This window comes from Coenobita brevimanus, unplaced genomic scaffold (assembly GCF_032717465.1).
Source record: "Coenobita brevimanus isolate Jiangsu-jjx unplaced genomic scaffold, ASM3271746v2 jjx.HiC_scaffold_1984, whole genome shotgun sequence".
Taxonomy (NCBI): domain Eukaryota; kingdom Metazoa; phylum Arthropoda; class Malacostraca; order Decapoda; family Coenobitidae; genus Coenobita; species Coenobita brevimanus.
This window is the reverse complement of record NW_027642869.1, coordinates 237,501-247,888: the sequence shown is the minus strand read 5'-3', so window position 1 is coordinate 247,888 and position 10,388 is coordinate 237,501. Positions and strand designations below refer to the sequence as shown.

The 10,388-nt window shown below is 43.6% G+C and overlaps 1 pseudogene; it reads left to right on the top strand.

The window, feature by feature from the left end:
- Positions 1–2,546: 2,546 nt before the first annotated feature.
- LOC145389728 (G-protein coupled receptor moody-like) overlaps positions 2,547–10,388 on the top strand; it is a 43,104-nt pseudogene continuing 35,262 nt past the window's right edge.

The window sequence follows — 10,388 nt, the reverse complement described above, 5'->3', positions numbered from 1 at the left end:
CTGACTCCTTTCAACCTCTGTCACTTTGCCACACTGTTGCATCTTTTTCTCTTTTCTGTCGCTACTTCAATGGTCACTGCTCCTCTGAATTGTCTTCTTGCATCCCTCCACCACTGTGGCGGGCACTTAGCACCAGTTTAGCAACAAACTCTCATCCCTTTTCTGTCCAAGTCTCTAATGCAAGAGTTAACCGTTACTCCCAGTCCTTCATTTCTGCAACAGGTCAACTCTGGAACTGTCTCCCTCTGTCTGTATTTCCTACTTCCTATGATTTCCAGTCTTTCAAAGGCAGTGTGTCCAGGCATCTGGAAATGAACGGATCTTGAATTTCGCTCTCTTTTGTATTGTTTTTGTTTTCCTCTTGGAAGGAACGATTTGCGGGCTCCTGGCCTTTGGTTCCTTTTTCCTTGCATTAAAAAAAAAAAGTTGACGGATGTTTGTATGAGTGAGCAGTGGACCCGTCTGGTGGTATTGGTGCCACCACGTGAAGGCGACACTGTCCACCACTACATCATTAGAATTAACCTACTACTACTATCATCATTAGCAGCAGCAGTACTATCCATATACCACCATCATCATCATCACTAATAGTATACCATCACCAGCCACCTCTTCCTACACATCATCATCACCATCATTATCATCATCACTAATAGTATCCTTACCACCACCATCCACCTCTTCCTACACATCATCATCACCATCATTATCATCATCACTAATAGTATACCATCACCATCCACCTCTTCCTACACATCATCATCATCATCATCATCACTAATAGTATACCATCACCATCCACCTCTTCCTACACATCATCATCACCATCATTATCATCACTAATAGTATACCACAACCATCCACCTCTTCCTACACATAATCATCATCATCACCATCACCATCATCACTAATAGTATTCTTACTACCACCATCCACCTCTTCCTACACATCATCATCACCATCGCCATCATCATCATCACCATCATCATCATCACCATCATCACTAATAGTATCCTTACCACCACCATCCACCTCTTCCTACACATCATCATCATCATCATCACCTTTACCATCATCACTAATAGTATCCTTACCACCACCATCCACCTCTTCCTACACATCATCATCATCATTACCATTACCATATTCACTAATAGTATCCTTACCACCACCATCCACCTCTTCCTACACATCATCATCATCATCATCACCTTTACCATCTTCACTAATAGTATCCTTACCACCACCATCCACCTCTTCCTACACATCATCATCATCATCACCATTACCATCATCACTAATAGTATCCTTACCACCACCATCCACCTCTTCCTACACATCATCATCATCATCACCATTACCATCTTCACTAATAGTATCCTTACCACCACCATCCACCTCTTCCTATACATCATCATCATCATCACCATCACCATCATCACTAATAGTATTCTTACCACCACCATCCACCTCTTCCTACACATCATCATCACCATCATTATCATCATCACTAATTGTATACCACAACCATCCACCTCTTCCTACACATCATCATCATCATCATCATCATCATCATCATCATCATCATCATCACCGTCACAGTCCTATCATTTTCTCTCTCATCGCTACTAACTATGGAATCCATACTGTCCCTATCCTCCTCCTGGTAAATCATCATCATCAACAGATTCATTGCACCTTTGCTGTAATGTGTTATAATGTTTATCAGTCGGGTTCCACCTTTCCTATATAATATTACATTGGGATGGATTCAAACATAAATTCCTCGCTGCTCAGCGTCGACGCTTGCCAAATTTCCAGCGATAATTTCCCAGCCATCGCAGACCGCCAATTGTAGTCATTTCGTCCTGAGAAGTGTAACCAAGTGTCATAGTCTGAGTCCTCTGCTTTCAGATAAACCCAGCTGAAAGATAGTTGACAATTCCATTTTGTAGCCTGGGTGGAAGTTAGCTATTTGCAGCGAGCCCTAGCCATCAGGGAAATGGCTGCCATCATTGTCAGTTGTGTGCGGTTGACACAAGGGGAAAGCAGGGCCAATGCCACCCATTTAAAAGTAAAGGAAAAGAGGTTAGGCTGCCGGTGGCCCTGGCAAAAAAGATACAAAACCAAACATACACTTCACTTTAACAAAACAAAGGTTGAACACTGGAATACTGAACCAGGGCCAAAAGGACAAGTGCAATTCGTTTATACGTTCCCAGATCCAGTGCCACTGCACATCAAAGGAGAATAACTGTAATTTAAGGTTAAAAGTGGAAGAAAAACACTGAAAAAATGCTTTTCGAATATCAACCAAACAATATTTTCTCCGGTTGAATGCCACCCTGTCCAGCCTCCTAACGCTAACATCCCCCCCACCGCTGAGCTGGGAGAGGAAGGCACCCACCCCCCACCCACTTACCACGATGAAAACCCTCCTGAGTCGGGAAAGGAGGAGGAAGGCACCCACCCTGTCCTGGCTCACGAGCATGGTGAGGAAAAGGAGGAGCAGGCGTGCACCCACCCTGTCCTGGCTCATGAGCATGGCGAGGAAAAGGAGTAGCAGGCGGGCACCTACTCTGTCCTGGCTCAAGAGTTTGGTGAGGAAAGGGTAAAGGTCGGCCAAATTAGTGATATGCGCAGAGATGTCTTCCCACAAAAAAGGGGTACTACCCGAAATCAGCGCAGGTATGCAGAAAATAAAATGCATAGGGAATCGTCAATGCACCTACTGTAGAAATATAATGAAATTTTCCCAATTACTGAGGTGCCCCCCATAGGTTTGACTAAGACCTAGCGCAGTAATTGGAAAAAGAAACAGTTTAACTCGCGACTCAGGACTGCGTACAAATATTTCTTAGACCATCCTGATCAGAGACCTCCAGAACCTGACATCTGCTGCAATGACTCAAAGGTTTGTCCTCAACTCCACCGCACGGCATCACACATCAGTGGAGGGTCTGACTGCCCTGCCCCTAGACCACCCCATACCCAGGGATGGCCTGGATCCCTGCATTGAGCTCGTCACTTATATCATCTCTACATTTGACTTTATTACTCACTTATAATATCCATATTTATTAAATAGGCATTAATACTTGTTTACTGACAGCCATTTACTGTACATTAGCATTACTGACTGAAGATAGGAAATGACTTTGACATGGAGTGGAACCGGTGGCCCGATTGGACTGGAAATGATTTTAGTCTTCAAGTCAGAATCTTTTAATAGTACCTTGTTCTAGCAAACACGGCGCTACATGTGGTGGTGTTTGGTGTGTGATGGTAACAACCAAACATACAGGAATCAGGTCATTATAATATAGATATTAAAACACAACATTTATACGTGACAGTAGCGTACGTCAAAGCTAGATCGACTGTCCAGTAGCCATAAAAGGAAACATTAAGCCAATCTATAAAGTTTGTGTCCATCGCTTCACCATTATCGCCCTTCACTCACTCACTCACTTGCCCACTTACTCGCTTCTTACTCACCCACTCACTTTCTCACCCACTCACTCACTCACTCACCCACTTTCTCACTCACCCATTCACTCACTCACCCACTTTCTCATTCACTCACTTACTTTCCCACCCACCCACGCACTCACTCAGTCGCTTTCTCACTCAGTCACTCGCTTTTTCACTTACTCACTCGCTTTCTCACCCACTCACTCACTTTCTCACCCACTCACGCACTTTCTCACCCACTCATTCGCTTTCTCACCCACTCGCTTTCTCTCTCACTTACCCACTCACTCACTGCCTTTCTCACTCACCCACTCACTCACTCAGTCACTTTCTCACTCACCCACCTACTCACTCACTCACTCACTCACCCACGAATATATATATATATATATATATATATATATATATATATATATATATATATATATATATATATATATATACTGTGGAGTCACATGGAGAGACAGGCTGACGAATGAGGATATAAAGGAGCGTTGTGGTGTGGATGTGGATGTAATAGGAAGCGTTATGAGGAACACACTGAGGTGGTTTGGCCATGTGGAGAGGATGGAGGGTGAAAGACTGACGAAGAGAGTGTATGTGAGTGAGGTGGAGGGGGAAAGAGGGAGGGGGAGGCCGAGGATGAGATGGAGAGATGGGGTGGAGAGGTATATGAGAGAGGGGGGTGTGAGTTGGGAGCAGGGGAGTGAAATGGCGGGGGACAGGGCGACTTGGAGGCGATTTGTTTGTGGCCACCCCAAACGGGATTGAGGCGTCTGGCTATATATATATATATATATATATATATATATATATTCTCTTGGTGTCCAGTCAGTCAGCCTCCTGCTCCATCGGTTATCTCTTATTCTTGCTTTATGGCCTGGCCACCTCCATTTCTGTTCTTTTATAACTTCTATAATATCTCTGACTTTAGTCTGCTCTCTCACCCTGTCTCTTAAAGATATTCCCAACATTGACCTTTCCATTGCTCTCTGAGAACGGATTAATTTATTTTCCATTGATTCTGTCAATTACCAGGTCTCACAACCATACGTCATAGCTGGAATTATACATTCGTTATATACTTTTCGTTTCATACAAACTGGCAAGCTACTTTTCATAATGTCTCTATGATTTCCGAAAGCTTTCCATCCAATTGTAATGCGTCTTTTTATTTCGCTATCATGATCTTTCGTTAATTTTAGTATTCGTCCCAAGTAGGTGTACTCCTTAACTTCTTCAAGAATTTCATCGCTTATTCTGATGACGCTCTTTGGTGTTTGTGAATTAAACATTAGTTTTTCTCCGGTTCATCTTCAGTCCTACTTTCAGACTTTCTCTGTTTAGGTCATTTAACATTTCTTGCAATGCCTCCGCTGTTTCTGAGATTAGGACAATGTCTTCTGCAAATCTTAAATGGTTTAGCTTTTCTCCATCAATGTTCACTCCTTTGTTTTCCCAGTCTAGCTTTCTGAAAATACTTTCTAGGCATGCTGTAAATAATTTTGGTGAAATTGTATCTCCCTGACGCACGTCTTTCTCAATCTTAATTTTTTTCCGAGTCCTTATGTAAGTAAACTACAGCAGTTCCCTCTTTATATATGTTTTCGAGCAGTTTTACAATGTTCTCACTCACTCCTTGTTCTCGCAATGAATTTATAATCGCTCTGTGCTCCACTGAATCAAAAGCCTTTTCGTAATCAACAAAACCTAAGCACAGTGGTTTATTATATTTTGTAGTTTTCTCAATTAGCTGATTCAATGTATGTAGATGATCAGTGGTCGAATACCCGCTTCGGAATCCTGCCTGTTCACGAGGTTGGTTTTCCTCCAAAATTGTTGTTATTCTGTTCGTAAGGACTTTAGTGAAGAGTTTGTAAATGACTGATAATAAGCTAATGAGTCGATAGTTACTAAGATCTTTTGAGTCACCTTTTTTGTAGAGCAAAATAACTATTGCATATATATATATATATATATATATATATATATATATATATATATATATATATATATATATATATATATTAAAGCCAATCTATAAAGTTTGTGTCCATCGCTTCACCATTATCGCCCTTCACTCCCACTCACTTACTATCTCACTCGCTTTCTCACTTACCCACTCACTCACTCACTCACTTCTCACTCAATCACTCACTCACTTTCTCACTCACTCAGTCACTCGCTTTCTCACTCACCCACTCACTCACTCACTTGATCGTTTTCTCACTCCCCCCTGGCTCACTCTCATTCTCACTCGCGTACTCACTCACTCACACTCACTCACTCACTCACTCACTCACCCACTCACTCACCCACTTTCTCACTCACTCACTTTCCCACTCATTCACTCACACACCCACACACCCACCCATCCACTCACTCACTCACTCGCTTTCTCACTCACTCACTTTGTCGCTCACTCATTCACTCACTCACTCACTTACCCACCCACCCACCCACTCACTCACTCACATTCCCACTTACACACTCACCCACTCACTTACCCACTTACTTCTCCATTTACTCCCTCACTCACCCCCTCACTCACTCAATCACCCACTTACCTTCACTCACCCACTCATTCACTCTCTTACTTGCTCTCTCACTCACCCACTCACTCACCCATTCATTCACTCACACCCACTCACTCATTCACCCACTTACTCACCCATTCATTCACTCACTCACCCACTTACTTATTCACCCATTCATTCACTCACTCACTCACTCACCCACTCACTCACTTACCCATTCATTCACTCACTCACCCACTCACTCACTCACTCACCCACTCACTCACTCACTCACTCACTCACCCACTCACTCACTTACCCATTCATTCACTCACTCACTCACCCACTCACTCACTCACTCACTCACTCACCCACCCACTCACTTTCTCACTCACTCACTTTCCCACTCACTCACACACCCACACACTCACTCACTCGCTTTCTCACTCACTCACTCACTTTGTCGCTCACTCATTCACTCACTCACTCACCCACCCACCCACTCACTCACTCACTTTCCCACTTACACACTCACCCACTCACTCACCCACTCACTTACCCACTTACTCCCCCACTTACTCCCTCACTCACCCCCTCAATCACCCACGTACCTTCACTCACCCACTCATTCACTCTCTTACTTACTTGCTCACTCACTCACCCACTCACTCACTCACTCACCCATTCATTCACTCACTCACCCACTCACTCACTCACTCACCCATTCATTCACTCACTCACCCACTCACTCACTCACTCACTCACTCACCCATTCATTCACTCACCCACTCACTCACTCACCCACTTACTTACCCATTCATTCACTCACTCACCCACTCACTCACTCACTCACCCATTCATTCACTCACTCACCCACTTACTTACCCATTCATTCACTCACTCACCCACTCATTCACTCACACACCCATTCATTCATTCACTCACTCACTCACCCACTCACTCACTTACTCACCCATTCATTCACTCACTCACTCACTCACTCATTCTCACTCACACACCCATTCATTCATTCACTCACTCACTCACCCACTCACTCACTTACTCACCCACCCACCCACTCATTCACCCACTCACTCATGCTCACTCACACACCCACACACTCACTCACTCTAGCACTGTTAAAATTAGTCAGTCAAAGGCTCACTCAACATGCCATTCTCTCCATCACTGTCACTCGAGAATTTCAGTTATTACATTTGGATATCAGTTGTGTGTGTGTGTGTGTGTGTGTGTGTGTGAGAGAGAGAGAGAGAGAGAGAGAGAGAGAGAGAGAGAGAGAGAGAGGAGTCTGAAGGCGTGAAATTACAGCAGAGAAGTGCAATGGGGAGCGAGAAGAAGTATTTAGGTGATGGAGGGAGTGAGAGAGGGAAAATAGGGAGTGAGGGATTGGCAGATGTAAATCTGGGGAGTGAAGGAGCGAGAGTAATTTTCTGGATGGGTGAGGGGGGAGTGGAGGATGAGGCAGTGAATTAAAATCGAGAGACGAGCTTGAGTGTGTCATTATTGGAACAGATCTAATATTTCACTCCAGCTAATGTCAGATGATTTTATTCAGCTGAGAGTAAATTATAGGAGCCTGAGAGGGTTATCTGAGGCTTTAGCCGGAATCTGAGGAGTTAAATGAATGATGAATATTATTATGTATCAGAATGGTATAGATTTATCGAAGAAACGGTTTTTAAATAAGGCGCCAGTATGAGGAATTAGAATGGCAGGGAATTTTGATATTCAGGTTTGATATTTCGTCCTTATATATTTTCATAAATTTACAATACAGCATTTATCTATTTCTTCTTGCAGAATTTATATTTGTCCGAGGTTCGTTTGATATTTTATCCTGGGTTATTTTCATAATCTTATAATGTGGCATGCAATTCTCTGTCTTCTTACATTAATAATTTTGACGAGACCTTCAAGACTTGTTGCTCTAAGCGACGTGAACACACCCTTCCACAGTGGCTGTCGTCTGCAGGATTGTTGTGACATTTTAAACTGAGTGTGCTGGGAAAGGTGCGCATTATCTTGGTTAACTTCATCACAAAATTACAATGCTTGGGAATTGCTGGAAATGGCCTCGCATGGCTTCACCAATTTCTAACCGGGAAGAAAATGTCTGTTGTGGTGGATGGTGGTAGAGTTGCTTCCGAGCTGTGTTAAGTGGAGTACCCCAGGGGCCAGTGTTAGGCCCTGTATTGTTTTTTTATATACATCAGCCACTTGACTTTAGCTTTGAACTGGCAATACAAGAGTTTTGCTAATGATTTAGAAATATATTTAAAAGTTAACAGGAACAGTAGTGTGTGTATTCTCTGTGGTCTTACCAATTGTCAACGTGATATAGACATGGTGAACAATATAAGTGCCCCCACAAACTCCTGCAAGTTATCAGTGTTTGCCGGATCACTAAATAGCGTGGGGTCACTACACGCTCAGAGTTGGTGTACCATCCTTTAAAAAAATTCCTGTCGGGATTGTTGCTCATGCATAAAGCATTATACAGTACCAGTATTGTATTCATCTTAGATATTTTACTGATGCACTAAATGACATTTATGCTGAAAAGTTCTCCATAGAGTTTGCTAAAAACCATGCAAGCTTATTGTGTGTGTTTGTATTCAGCACATTTTTACCAAGTGTTATGAATCTTATGACAGAATAGATAGGCAAGGTATGTGGAAGGTATTAAGAATATATGGAGTGAATGGGAAATTGTTGAATGCTATGAAGAGTATGTATGAAGGTGCGAGTGGAAGGTGAGCTGAGTGAGTTCTTTGATCTCAGTGTGGGACTGAAACAGGGTTGTGTGATGTCTCCATGGCTGTTTAATATATACATGGATGGAGTTGTAAAGGAGGTGCAGGGTAGATCAGTAGATGTGGGGGTGGCTCTAATGACTGAGGGTGAGATTTGGAAGATTCTGGTGTTGGTGTTTGCTGATGATACGGTATTGTTGAGTGAAGATGAATGGGAGTTGCAAGGTTTGGTGAATGAATTTGGGACAGTGTGTAGGAGGAGGAAGCTGAAAGTTAATGTAAACAAAAGTAAAGTTATGGTGTTTGAGAGGAATGAAGTCACAGAATGTACAGTGAGGTTGGATGGTGAGGATATGGAGAATGTGAGTGCATTCAAGTACTTGGGTAGTGTGATGAGTAAGGATGGAACTTTGGGGGATGAAGTGCGTGAAAGGGTACAGCAGGGAAGGAAGGTTGTTGGTACACTGAAAGCAGTGATGAGAAATAGGGAGGTGAGTATGGAAGTTAAGAAGTCACTGCATGATGGTATTGTGATCCCTACCCTGACGTATGGAAGCGAGGCGTGGACCTTGCAAGAGGGGAACAAGTCAAGAGTGAGAGCAGTGGAAATGAGTTACTTGAGAGGAGCATGTGGAGTGACGTGGAGGAACAGGTTGACGAATGAAGAAGTGAAGGAACGTTGTGGGGTGGATGTGGACATGTGGAGAGCATGGAGAATGAAAGACTGACTAAGAGGGTGTATGTAGGTGAGGTGGAGGGAGGGAGAGGGAGGGGTAGACCGAGGATGAGGTGGAGGGATGGAGTTGAGAGGTATATGAGGGAGGGGGGGTGAGTTGGGGGAGGGTAGTCAAATGGTGGGTGACAGAGCAACTTGGAGGCGTTTTGTCTGTGGCCACCCTTTGCGGGATTAGGGCGTCGGGCTATAGATAGATAGATAGATTATTATTATTATTATTATTATTATTATTATTATTATTTCTCACCATTCAACATCGCTGTACATTCACTAACTTCACCTCTCTCAAAGACCATCACTTTACTCTTCCCTACGTTTAAGTACTTGGGTAGTGTGATGAGTAAGGATGGAGGTTTGGAGGGTGAAGTGCTTGAAAGGGTACAGCAGGGAAGAAAGGTTGCAGGTTCTTAAAAAGCAGTGATAAGAAACAGGGAAGTGAGCATGGAAGTGAAAAAGTTACTACATGACAGTATTGTGATACCAACTCTAACGTATGGAAGTGAAGCTTGGATATTGTTGGAAGGACACAAGTCAAGAGTGAGAGCGGTGGAAATGAGTTATTTAAGAGGAGCCTGTGGAGTCACGTGGAGAGACAGGCTGACGAATGAGAATATAAAGGAGCGTTGTGGTGTTGATGTGGATGTGATAGGAAGCGTTATGAGGAACACACTGAGGTGGTTTGGCCATGTGGAGAGGATGGAGGGTGAAAGACTGACGAAGAGAGTGTATGTGAGTGAGGTGGAGGGGGGAAGAGGGAGGGGGAGGCCGAGGATGAGATGGAGGGATGGGGTGGAGAGGTAAATGAGAGAGGAGGGTGTGAGTTGGGAGCAGGGCAGTGAAATGGCGGGGGACAGGGCGACTTGGAGGCGATTTGTTTGTGGCCAC